Below are 14,033 nucleotides of genomic sequence, written 5' to 3' on the forward strand. Positions count from 1 at the left end.
CCAGGTATGTGAAGAAGAGAAGGAAAGGGTAGACTTACATCAATTCAGAAGTATTATACAAAGTGAAGGATCTTGAAAATAGTAGAAGATTGTTTATTGCAAAAGACAAATTATTTTGCCCAATGAATTGTCAGTCTATAGTGAAGGCTGTCATGCTACTGAAACATTTTTCCTTACATACACCAAATTCATATCATATTAGCATCAACAAAATCTCCCATATCAATTCTGTTACTCAGGACAAGAAAATGTAGAAAAAGGAAAACAAGAAATTTTATGATGTAAAATGTAAGAGTCTTTTTACAATCATTAAATTGTATTGGAGTAAAACTGATGAAATGCTTTTCTTTTGATAGTAATCTTAAAAAGTTTGTATACTAAGTCCTGTAAACCAGATATTTGAATTATTGGACTGATATTGTACAACGGAAAGTATCTGAAGCATTCTGATTTCTTGAAAGGTTATGTTGTGAAAAATTTGTTTTGTAAGAGTAGATGTACAAAAACATATGTCGTTGTTATTACCTAGAATCCAATAAAAGATAGCTTTTGCAAATTATTACCACATGTGTGTAGGAGTTGCTTTCACACTTCAGTTTTTTTAAAAAAAATTAAATAATTTTATTTTTTGGCTGCGTTGGGTCTTCGTTGCTGTGTGTGGGATTTCTCTAGTTGTGGTGAGTGGGGTCTACGTTTCCTTGCGGTGCATGGAAGGAAGGGCTACACTTCTCATTGCAGTGGCTTCTTGTGTTGTGGAGCATGGGCTCTAGGCACACGGGCTTCAGTAGTTGTGGCACGTGGGCTCAGTAGTTGTGGCTTGTGGGCTCTAGAGTGCAGGCTCAATAGTTGTGGCACATGGGCTTAGTTGCTCCACTGCATGTGGGACCTTCCCAGACCAGGGCTCGAACCTGTGTCCCCTGCATTGGCAGGCAGATTCTTAACCACTGCACCACCAGGGAAGTCCAGTTATGTTATTTTAGTTAGAAGAATAATTTGTTTTACATTTTAAGCATTGAAATGCCCCTTTAAGTTCTGTATTCCTGTGACTCCAGCATGATATATAATGGAAATAGCACAGAATAAAATATTTTGGCAAGTAATTGAAATAGCAAATTCTATGGGTAGTCTATTGAATGCAATAATGATATTTGCAGGGGCATTGTATGAGTGCAGTATCTGTGAGAAGTCTTCTCCCAAAGCTACTAAATTCAAGACTTATGTCCTTAAACCATGTAATTAAAAAGAAGAAGAATATAAAGCAATTGACAAAGCAAAGAATGACCAGCAATTCATTGGTGACTGCAATATACTATAATTTTCAACTTTTAACTTGCAACCTATATTTACTTTTAAAATATCACTTACCTGTGCACATGCAGCCACAAAATTAGGAGTTTTTTCTTCTTGTGGTCTGTATTTACTGAATTTTAGAGTTATGGCAAAATTCTGAAGTCATTTGAACCCTAAGGGAATTTACAGTCTGCAATCATAGTAGTAGCAGAAGTATTAGTAACCATAAAGAAGGCCATTCTTATTTCCCACTTAGAGGTCATATGCCTTGTGTGATCTATTACAATTGATGGCTTATCATAGGCCATCTAGAATTTTCAAAAAATTGCTTGGGACTTCCCTGGTAGCACAGTGGTTAAGAATCCTCCTGGACACGGGTTCGATCCCTGGTCCAGGAAGATCCTACATGTTACAGATCAACTAAGCCCGTGTGCTACAGCTACTGAGCCTGTGCTCTAGAGCCCATGAGCCACAACTACTGAGCCTGCATGCCACAACTACTGAAGCCTGCACGCCTAGAGCCTGTGCTTTGCAACAAGAGAAGCCACCACAATGAGAAGCCCACACATTGCAACGAAGAGTAGCCCCTGCTCACTGCAACTAGAGAAATCCCGCACGCAGCAATGAAGACCCAATGCAGCCAAAAATAAATAAAATAAAATCAATAAATTAAAAAAATTCCTTATTAGTACTGAAATGTGTTTAAAAGTTGGCTGTCAGTTTAGAAGTACAGTCTTTGCCTTACATACTGCATTTTTGGTATATTTGTTACTAGTGATTACTCAGTTGTAGGGGCTGATAGACACTGAGGAGTATTTTGCTTTTATAAGTTAAAGGTGTTACTAACTTGGACTAAGTTCTAATAGATTTAGATTATTTGTTTATCATTATCATTGCAAATAAGTTAGTTCTCTAGGCCTACAAAAAGGAGACAGATTTGTGCTGTAATGAAACCATTTGATACTATTCAAATTATGCTGTATTTTGTTGCAATAGCGTCACTTTATACTCTACCAAAATGAAGTTATAAAACAAACAAATTGCTAGATATTGTTAGCAGGTCTGCAAAATGGCCTCAATCATTGAAGGAAGAAAAAGTCAAAAGCTAGGTGGTCATGAAGTACATGTGTTCATTGGAGTAAATGATGTGTGTAGAAGGGTGTGAATTGAAGATGTACAAGTGAATAAATGTCACCTTCTGAGTGGTAAAAGGTAAGTTGGCAGGATATTGTTGGTTGGGTGCTCTCAGCAATTCAGGCAGCTAGCTGACTGTATGCTTCACAAAGACCACATTGACCGCAAAGACCACAAGGACCACATGCAGCATCTGTGGGGAAACATGGAATCAAGTTGGGAAGGACTGGAGTTGGAGGATGCAGCTCATCACAGAACACTCTGTTCTCCCTAGAGAAGAAAGTTAAGGTCAGAAATAAGGTTAAGCTGCCTAAAGGGAATGGTGAAAGGAAATTTAGAGGTTGATTTGTCAAGATTAGCTTAAACTTTCAGGTAGGAGTAAAGTAGGTCAGAAAATAGACATCAATGAGTTTCTGAAATTCTTTGTTTTAACTGGATTGTTCTGCAGAATTATCGTTGCTAAGGTGTCTGATCATAAGATTTGGTTGTTTGCTAAAGGTCTGATGTTTGGTAGCTTGAGTTTATAGAGCTATAAGAAAACACCATTCACCACAATTCTGAAGTGAGGAATTGTCCTTATCTCCTGAACTTTGTGTCACACTGATTCTCCATCTCAATCAGTTGACAGTATTTCTAAATTACGGTAGCAGTTTTCAAGAGATAAATAGATCTCTTCTTGGTATTTTGAAAATGCAAGCCCCAATCACTACTTTATGAGGGATTTTAAAAATATAGACTTAATACTTATTACGTCCTCAATCCTGACATAGTTTCTATAGGGGAAATCAGAAGACTACATCTCTGACCTGTGACCTTTTAAGAGACACCAACCATACACATATGGGGGAAAAAAGAAAGCTTTTTTTTTTTTTTCTTCAGTACGCGGGCCTCTCACTGTTGTGGCCTCTCCCATTGCAGAGCAGAGGCTCCGGACGCGCAGGCCCAGCGGCCATGGCTCACAGGCCCAGCCGCTCCGCGGCATGTGGGATCTTCCCGGACCAGGGCACGAACCTGTGTCCCCTGCATCAGCAGGCGGACTCTCAACCACTGCGCCACCAGGGAAGCCCAAGAAAGCATTTTTAAAGCAACATAAAAGCAAGCATTATATCAGTTGGTGTAGATTATATATAAGTAGTAGCTGTTCTTTGGCACAATGAAAAGAATGTGAGTTTTGGAATCAGAGCGAGCTTGGTCCATTTACTAGTTAAGAAACCTTGAGCTAATCTTGTCACTTCTCTGAGACTGAATTTCCTTATCTGCAAAAAAAAAAAAAAAAATTTCCTTATCTGGAAGTGACAATATTGAGGGCTTAGACTTGTGGCTTTTACTTTTGGCAGCTTTAGAATCACTGGAGCATGGGGTCTTTAAATAACACTCATTTTTGGACCCCAGAAGGACTAGGTATAGGTGATTTTTTAGAAGATTCCCCCAGATGATTCTAATGTACTGCTAGGATTGAGAATCATTGGCCTAGAGTAAGGTAGTGACGAATGAATTCAAGAATTTGGAGGACTTAAAATCATAACAGAGTTGAGCTAGAAGGGGCATTAGATCAACTGGTTTAACTGCTTCATTTTGCAAATGAGGACACTAAGAAGCAAGTAAGTCATGTGATTCGGTGACCTTTAATGTAGAGGTGTGAAGTAGAGAAAGAATTATGGTCATTTCTGTAACATGGTGATATGGTTAATTGTACTGATATTGAAAGAGATGGAAAGGTTGGAAAAGAGACCAGGTTTATGAGAAAGAATAGTTTAGTTTTCAGTATATTGAATTTAAGGCAACTGGTGTACATATGTGGAAATAAATGTGTGTGAAATTTTTTTTTAACATCTTTATTGGAGTATAATTGCTCCGCAATGGTGTGTTAGTTTCTGCTGTACAACAAAGTAAATCAGCTATACATATACATATATTCCCATTTCTCCTCCCTCTTGTGTCTCCCTCCCTCCCACCCTCCCTATCCCACCCCTCTAGGTGGACACAAAGCACTGAGCTGTCTCCCTGTGCTATGTGGCTGCCTCCCACTAGCTATCTATTTTATGTTTGGTAGTGTATATATGTCCATGCCACTCTCTCACTTTGTCCCAGCTTACCCTTCCCATTCCCCGTGTCCTCAAGTCTGTTCTCTAGGTCTGCGTCTTTATTCCTGTCCTGCCCCTAGGTTCTTTAGAACCTTTTTTTTTTTTTTTTAGATTCCATATATATGTGTTAGCATACAGTATTTGTTTTTCTCTTTCTGGCTTACTTTTCACTCCGTATGACAGACACTAAGTCCATCCACCTCACTGCAAATAACTCAATTTCGTTTCTTTTTAAGGCTGAGTAATACTCCATTGTATATATGTGCCACATCTGCTTAATCCATTCATCTGTCAATGGACACTTAGGTTGCTTCCATGTCCTGGCTATTGTAAATAGGACTGCAGTGAACATTGTGGTACATGACTCTTTTTGAATTATGGTTTTCTCAGGGTATATGCCAAGTAGTGGGATTGCTGGATGGTATGGTAGTTCTATTTTTAGTTTTTAAGGCACCTCCATACTGTTCTCCACAGTGGCTGTATCAATTTACATTCCACCCAACAGTGCAAAAGGGCTCCCTTTCTCCACACCCTCTCAAGCATTTATTGTTTGTAGATTTTTTGATGATGGCCATTCTCACTGGTGTGAGGTGATACCTCATTGTAGTTTTGATTTGCATTTCTCTAATGATTAGTGATGTTAAGCATCCTTTTATGTGTTTGTTGGCAATCTGTATATCTTCTTTGGAGAATGTCTATTTAGGTCTTCTGCCCATTCTTGGATTGGGTTGTTTGTTTTTTTGATATTGAGCTGCATGAGCTGCTTGTATATTTTGGAGAATAATCCTTTGTCAGTTGCTTCGTTTCCAAATAATTTCTCCTATTCTGAGGGTTGTCTTTTCGTCTTGTTTATGGTTTCCTTTGCTGTGCACAAGCTTTGAAGCTTCATTAGGTCCCATTTGTTTATTTTTGTTTTTATTTTCATTACTCTAGGAGGTGGATCAAAAAAGATCTTGCTGTGATTTATGTCATAGAGTGTTCTTCCTATGTTTTCCTCTAAGAGTCTTATAGTGTCCGGTCTTACATTTAGGTCTCGAATCCATTTTGAGTTTATTTTTGTGTATGGTGTAGGGAGTGTTCTAATTTCATTCTTTTACATGTAGCTGTCCAGTTTTCCCAGCACTGCTTATTGAAGAGGCTGTCTTTTCTCCACTGTATATCCTTGCCTCCTTTGTCACAGATTAGTGGACCATAAGTGTGTGGGTTTATATCTGGGCTTTCTATCTTGTTCCATTGATCTGTGTTTCTGTTTTTGTGCCAGTACCATATTGTCTTGATCACTGTAGCTTTGTAGTATAGTCTGAAGTCAGGAAGTCTGATTCCTCCAGCTCCATTTTTTCCCCTCAAGACTGCTTTGGCTATTCGGGCTCTTTTGTGTCTCCATACAAATTTTAAGATTTTTTGTTCTAGTTCCGTAAAAAATGCCACTGGTAATTTGATAGGGATTGCATTGAATCTGTAGTTTGCTTTGGGTAGTATAGTCATTTTCACAATATTGATTCATCCAATCCAAGAACATGGTATATCTCTCCATCTGTTGGTATCATCTTTAATTTCTTTCATCAGTTTCTTATAGTTTTCTGCATACAGGTGTTTTGTCTCCCTAGGTAGGTTTATTCCTAGGTATTTTATTCTTTTTGTTGCAATGGTAAATTGGAGTGTTTCCTTCATTTCTCTTTCAGATTTTTCATCATTAGTGTATAGGAATGCAAGAGGTTTCTGAGCGCTAGTTTTGTATCCTGCTACATTACCAAATTCATTGATTAGCTCTAGTAGTTTTCTGGTATCATCTTTAGGATTCTCTATGTATAGTATCATGTCATCAGCAAACAGTGACAGCTTTGCTTCTTCTTTTCCAATTTGGATTCCTTTTATTTCTTTTTGTTCTCTGATTGCTGTGCCTAAAACTTCCAAAACTGTGTTGAATAATAGTGGTGAGAGTGGGCAACCTTGTCTTGTTCCTGATCTTAGTGGAAATGGTTTCAGTTTTTCACCATTGAGAATGATGCTGGCTGTGGGTTTGTCTTATATGGGCTTTATTATGTTGAGGTAAGTTCCCTCTCTGCCTACTTTCTGGAGGGTTTTTATGAAAAATGGGTGTTGAATTTTGTTGAAAGCTTTTTCTGCATCTGTTGAGATGACCATATGGTTTTTCTCCTTCAGTTGGTTAATATGGTGTATCACATTGTTTGATTTTCTCATACTGAAGAATCCTTGCAGTCCTGGGATAAACCCCACTTGATCATGGTGTATGATCCCTTTAATGTGCTGTTGGATTCTGTTTGCTAGTATTTTGTTGAGGATTTTTGTATCTATACTCATCAGTGATATTGGTGTGTAGTTTTCTTTTTTTGTAGTATCTTTGTCTGGTTTTGGTATCAGGGTGATGGTGGCCTCATAGAATGAGTTTGGGAGTGTTCCTCCCTCTGCTAGATCTTGAAGAGTTTGAGAAGGATGGGTGTTAGCTCTTCTTTAATGTTTGATAGAATTCACCTGTGAAGCTATCTGGTCCTGGGCTTTTGTTGGTTAGAAGATTTTTAATCATAGTTTTAATTACAGTGCTTGTGATTGGTCTGTTTATGTTTTCTATTTCTTGCTGGTTCAGTCTTGGAAGGTTGTGCTTTTCTAAGAATTTGTCCATTTCTTCCAGGTTGTCCATTTTATTGGCATAGAGTTGCTTGTAGTAATCTCTCATGATCTTTTGTATTTCTGCAGTGTCAGTTGTTACTTCTCCTTTTGCATTTCTAATTTTATTGATATGAGTCTTCTCCGTTTTTTTCTTGATGAGTCTGGCTAATGGTTTATCAATTTTGTTTATCTTCTTAAAGAATCAGCTTTTAGTTATATTGATCTTTGCCATCATTTCCTTCATTTCTTTTTCATTTATTTCTGATCTGATCTTTATGATTTCTTTCCTTCTACTAACTTGGGGTTTTTTTTGTTCTTCTTTCACTAATTACTTTAGGTGTAAGGATAGGTTGTTTATTTTAGATGTTTCTTGTTTCTTGAGCTAAGATTGTTGCTATAAACTTCCCTTTTAGAACTGCTTTTGCTGCATCCCATTGGTTTTGGGTCATCGTGTTTTCATTGTAATTTGTTTCTAGGTATTTTTTGATTTCCTGTTTGATTTCTTCAGTGATCTGTTGGTTATTTAGTAGCATATTGTTTAGCCATCGTGTGTTTGTATTTTTTACAGTTTTTTTCCTGTAACTGATACCTAGTCTCATAGCGTTGTGGTTGGAAAAGATACTTGATATGATTTCAGTTTTCTTAAACTTACCAAGGCTTGATTTGTGACCCAAGATATGATCTATCCTGGAGAATGATCCATGAGCTGTGGGAAGAAAGTGTATTCTGTTGTTTTTGAATGGAATGTCCTACAAATATCAATTAAGTTCATCTTGTTTAATGTGTCATTTAAAGCTTGTGTTTTCTTATTTATTTTCATTCTGGTTGATCTGTCCATTGGTGAAAGTGCAGTGTTAAAGTCCCCTACTATTATTCTGTTACTGTCGATTTCCCCTTTTATAGCTATTAGCATTTGCATTATGTATTGAGGTGGTCTTATGTTGGGTGCATAAATATTTAGAATCGTTATATCTTCATCTTGGATTGATCACTTGATCATTATGTAGTGTCCTTCTTTGTCTCTTGTAACGTTCTTTATTTTAAAGTCTATTTTGTCTGATATGAGAATTGCTCCTCCACCTTTCTTTTGATATCCATTTGCATGGAATATTTTTTTCCATCCCCTCACTTTCAGTCTGTGTAAGTCCCTGGGTCTGAAGTGGGTCTCTTCTATATAGCATAAGCATACATTCGGGGTTTTTTTTTTGTATCCATTCAGCCAGTCTATGTCTTTTGGTTGGAGCATTTAATCCATTTACATTTAAGGTAGTTATTGATATGTGTGTTCATATTACCTTTTTCTTAATTGTTTTGGGTTTGTTATTGTAGGTCTTTCCCTTCCCTTATGTTTCCTGATTAGAGTAGTTCCTTTAGCATTTGTTGTAAAGCTGGTTTGATGGTGCTGAATTTTCTTAGCTTTTGCTTGTCTGTAAGGGTTTTAATTTCTCCAGCGAATCTGAATGAGATCCTTGCTGGGTGGAGTAATCTTTGTTTGAGGTTTTTCCCTTTCATTATTTTAAATATGTCCTCCCACTCCCTTCTGGCTTGCAGAGTTTCTGCTGAATGATCAGCTGTTAACCTTATGGGGATTCCCTTATATGTTATTTGTTGCTTTTCCCTCGCTGCTCTTAATATTTTTTCTTTGTATTTAATTTTTGATAGTTTGATTAATATGTGTTTTGGTGTGTTTCTCCTTGGATTTATCCTATATGGGACTTTGTATGCTTCCTGGACTTGATTGACTATTTTCTTTCCTATAATAGGAAAGTTTTCAACATAATCTCTTCAAATATTTTCTCAGTCCCTATCTTTTTCTCTTCTTCTTCTGGGACCCCTGTAATTCGAATGTTGGTGCATTTAGTGTTGTCCCAGATGTCTCTGAGCCTGTCCTCAATTCTTTTCATTCTTTTTTCTTTATTCTGTCTGAGGTAGTTATTTCCACTATTTTATCTTCCAGGTCACTTATCCATTCTTCTGCCTCAGTTATTCTGCAATTGATTCCTTCTAGAGAATTTTTAATTTCATTTATTGTGTTGTTCATCATTGTTTGTTTGCTCTTTAGTTCTTGTACGTCCTTGTTAAACGTTTTTTTATCTTCTCCATTCTCTTTCCAAGATTTTGGATCATCTTTACTATCATTACTCTGAATTCTTTTTCAGGTACACTGCCTATTTCCTCTTCATTTGTTTGGTTTGGTGGGTGTTTACCTTGCTCCTTCATCTGCTGTGTATTTCTCTGTCTTGTCATTTTGCTTAACTTACTGTGTTTGGGGTCTCCTTTTTGCAGGCTGCAGGTTTGTAGTTCCCATTGTTTTTGTTGTCTGCCTCCAGTGCGTGAGGTTGGTTCAGTGGGTTATGTAGGCCTCCTGGTGGAGGGTACTGGTGCCTGTGTTCTGGGGGATAAGGCTGGATCTTGTCTTTCTGGTGGGCAGGACCGTGTCCGGTTGTGTTTTGGGCTGTCTGTGAACTTGTTATGATTTTAGGCAGCCTCTCTGCTAATGGCTGGTGTTGTGTTCCTCTCTTGCTAGTTGTTTGGCATAGGGTGTCCTGCCCGAGAGCTTGCTGGTTGTTGTGTGGAGCTGGGTCTTAGCGCTGAGATGGAGATCTTTGGGAGACTTTTCACCATTTGATATCATGTGAGGCTGGGAGGTCTCTGGTGGACCAATGTCCTGAACTCGCCTCTCCCACCTCAGAGGCTCAGGCCTGACCCCTGGCCAGAGCACTAAGACCTTGTCAGCTACTTGGCTCAGAAAAAAAGGGAGAAAAGAAAGAAAGAAAGAAACAAACAAAAAGTTATTAAAATAAAAAAAGTTATTAAAAATAGAAAATAATAAAAGTAATAAAAAAAAAGAGAAAAAGAAGAGAGCAACCAATCCAAAAAAGAAATCCACCAATGACAGCAAGCACTAAAAACTATACAAAAGAAACCCCAAAAAGACCAGACAGGCAGAAACGTAGGACAAATGGTAAAAGCAAAGTTATACAGACAAAATCACACAAAGAAGCATACATATACACACTCACAAAAAGAGAAAAAGGAAAAAAAAAATATAAAAAAAGGAAGATAGGAACCAAATCAATAAAGAAATCTACCAATGATTAAGCTCTAAATACTAAACTAAAATAAACATAAAAGTAGAAACAAATTACTTGCAGAAAGCAAACCCCAAGTCTACAGTTGTTCCCAAAGTCTACCTCCTCAATTTGGGATGATTCATTGTCTATTCAGTTATTCCACAGATGCAGGGTAAATCAAGTTGACTGTGGAGATTTAATGCACTGCTTCTGAGGCTGCTGGGAGAGGTTTCCCTTTCTCTTCTCTATTTGCGCAGCTCCTGGGGTTCAGCTTTGGATTTGGCCCTGCCTCTGTGTGTAGGTCGCCTGAGGGCATCTCTTCCCCACTCAGACAGGACAGGGTTAAAGGTGTGGCTGATTAGGGGGCTCTGGCTCACTCAGGCCTGGGGCAGGGAGGGGTACGGTAGTTATATTTGGAATATGGGGCGAGCCTGTGGTGGCAGAGGCTGGCGTGACACTTCAACAGCTTGAGGTGCGCTGTGTGTTCTCCCAGGGAAGTTGTCCCTGGATCACGGGACCCTGGCAGTGGTGTGCTGCACAGGATCCCATGAGGGGAGGTGTGGATAGTGACCTGTGCTTGCACACAGGATTCTTGGTGGCTGCAGTAACAGCCTTCACATCTCATGCCCGTCTCTGGTGTCCGCACTGGTAGCCACGGCTTGTGCACGTCTCTGGAGCTTGTTTAGGCTGTCCTCTGAATCCCCTCTCCTCGCGCACCATGACACAATGGTCTCTTGCCTCTTAGGCAGTTCTAGACTTTTTCCTGGACTCCCTCCCAGCTAGCTGTGACGCACTAGCCCCCTTTAGGCTGTGTTCAAGCAGCCAACCCCAGTCCTCTCCCTGGGATCTGACCTCTGAAGCCCGAGCTTCAGCTCTCAGCCCTCGCCTGCCACGGTTGGTAAGCAGACAGTCCTCTCAGGCTGGTGAGTGCTGGTTGGCACCGATCCTCTGTGCGGGAATCTCTCCGCTTTACTCTCTGCACCCCTGTTGCTGCGCCCTCCTCCCTGGCTCCAAAGCTTCCCCCCTGCCCAGCCCCCATCTCCTGCAGTGAAGGGGCTTCCTAGTGTGTGGAAAGTTTTCCTCCTTCACAGCTCCCTCCCAGAGGTGCAGGTCCAGTCCCTATTCTTTTGTCTCTGTTTTTCCTTTTTTTCTTTTGACCTACCCAGGTATGTGTGTGAGTTCTTGCCTTTTGGGAAGTCTGAGGTCTTCTGCCAGCGTTCAGTAGGTGTTCTGTAGGAGCTGTTCCACATGTAGATGTATTTTGTTGTTGTTGTTTTTTTGGCGGTACGCGGGCCTCTCACTGCTGTGGTCTCTCCCGTTGCGGAGCACAGGCTCTGGACGCGCAGGCCCAGCGGCCATGGCTCACGGGCCCAGCCGCTCCGCGGCATGCGGGATCTTCCCGGACCGGGGCACGAACCCGCGTGCCCTGCATCGGCAGGCGGACCCCCAACCACTGCGCCACCAGCGAAGCCCCACATGTAGATGTATTTTTGATGTATTTGTGTGGAGGAAGATGATCTCCACGTCTTACTCCTCTGCCACCTTGAAGGTCCCCACCCCCTCACCCCCGCCCCGATGAAAGTTGTTTTTAAACTGAAAAGACTCATACACATGAAAGTTAATATAATCCAAGTGGAAGTACTCAGAGGTGATCTGGTCACATGATATTTGAGATTACAGGCTGTGAGACTGGCAATTGTTATCACAGAGGTAATAGCTAATAGAATGAATTCTCAGAATTAACAGAGAGTGGGAAGCAGAGAAGTTTGAGTAGTGTTTAGGGATTCTCAAAATTAGGAAGCAGGAAGAAGAGCCCTTGAAGAAAACAAGGAGTAGACAAGTGGGAGAAGTCCAGTGGCACTGGAGCCAAAGGAGTGGAGCACATCCCAACAAAGCTCTGTGTCCCTGCAAGTCCTGTGCTTCCGCATGTCTGGTGGGTATCACCTGAGTATTGGAGCGGGGGGGAGTGCTTCAAAATTCAAGCTTACTATCTTCATCTTCTCCCCATTCACTCCACAACATACAACCCACCTTCTATTGTATATCTAATCTTGATAGATGTCTTTATATCCAGCTCTCTCATGCTAAACCTTAGGGATTTTCTTTGACTTCTTTTTCCCACATTTAATTGATCATCATGTACTATTTATTATTCTTTGTATCTCTGCTATGTTTTTTCTGTCCACTGTCATTGTACTATTTCCATTAATTCCAAAGCCTAATACAAAGGTAGTTTTTTTTTTGTTTTGTTTTAAACCATAGTTCTTGGAAATAATGCTATAATTTCTGCTAGGTTAGAAGAAATACCATGGTCATTATGTACATAATAGTTCACTTGGTCTGGGCAAGAGAACCCATATAGATACATCCAGGTAGGATGACAATATAATTTATTAACTGGGATACTTCTGAGAGTGAAAGGGGGTGGTGTTAATAAATGTACCAGAACAACAGGCATAAACTGGGACTGACCTTTGCAAACCAGGATGTATTATCTCCTAGTTCAGTGGTTCTCATCTGGGAGAGATTTTGCTACCCAGGGGACATTTGGCAATGCCTGGAGACATTTTTGGTTGTCATAACACAAAGAGGAGAGAGAGTTTTTATTGGTATTTAGTGGGTTCAGGGCAGGGATGGTGGTAAACATCGTAGAATGCATGGATGCATCCTAGAATGCATTCCCCCACAACAAAGAATTATTTTGCTTTCTTCATTTAATTAATTCAGTGAATGTTTATTTAGCCTCCCCCTCTGTGCCAGGTACTGTGCTAGGTTCTGGAGATACGTTTATGAGCAAAGCAATCACAGTCACTGAATTTATGGAACTTGTAGTGAGGAAGACTGATATTAAATACATAATTACACAGATAAAGGTATTATTTCACTAGTGAAAAATCCTGAAGGAATAGTAGTACCTTGTTCTTTGGGAACATGTAAACAAGGGACCTCACCTAGAATGTGAGGTCCTAGGAAAATTTTCTGAGTTGAAATCTGAAGGATGAGTAGACTTGAGCTAAACAAAGATCCTTTTTAAAGGGAGGGGAGGAAGAGCATACCAGGTACTAAAGGGGCATGGAGAATGACAATTCCAACGAAGTGGAAGAGGGAAGTCAGTAGAAGGATAGGGAATGGAGGGCTAGGAAGCATGGGTGGGGGAGGGAAGTGACTACAGGTCAAATAAGCAGGGGTCATAGCTTAATTTAAAGGATTTTTATTTTTATTTTATTTTACTTTTAATATTTATTTATTTATTTGGCTGCGCCCGATCTTAGTTGTGGCACGCAGATCTTCGTTGCCACATGCGAGATCTTCGTTGCAGCATGTGGGATCTAGTTCCCTGACCAGAGAAAAAACCTGGGCCCCCTGCATTGGGAGCACAGAGTTTTAACCGTTAGACCACCAGGGAAGTCCCAGGATTTTGATTTTTAAATGGGAAATCACTGGAGGTTTCTGATCCAGGGAATGGTGTGATTAGACTTGCATTTAAAAAAAGGTCCCATTTCTAAAATGTTGTCTAATTCTGTTATTGCCTTACTTAAAAGAGAGTGCTCACAGCCTTCAAGATCTGTCATAGTCTGGCCCATTTGTATTTACAGACACTTTTCACTTACCTGCCTTGTTTACTGCATGATGTGTTTGAAAGCTGCCTTGATTTTTCTCCTAAAAATATCTGTATATTGATGTTAACATTTTAATTGCTTAAAATAGTGGTCATTATTTTTTCCCACTGACATTCTTTTTTTTTTTTTTTTTTTAGATGTTGGGGGGAGGAATTTAGTAATTTTTTTATTTTTTTTTTTGCTTTGTGGGGTCTTTTTTTTTT

The 14,033-nt window shown here is 39.7% G+C and overlaps 1 protein-coding gene across 1 annotated transcript in view; it reads left to right on the plus strand.

Moving 5' to 3' along the window:
- The window catches only part of LOC103090871 (protein PTHB1), a 222,599-nt gene that overhangs the window by 154,583 nt on the left and 53,983 nt on the right, over window positions 1-14,033 (plus strand). The window lies entirely within an intron of this gene.

The sequence above is a fragment of the Lipotes vexillifer genome, unplaced genomic scaffold, assembly GCF_000442215.2.
Source record: "Lipotes vexillifer unplaced genomic scaffold, Lipotes_vexillifer_v1.1 scaffold1079, whole genome shotgun sequence".
NCBI lineage: Eukaryota > Metazoa > Chordata > Mammalia > Artiodactyla > Lipotidae > Lipotes > Lipotes vexillifer.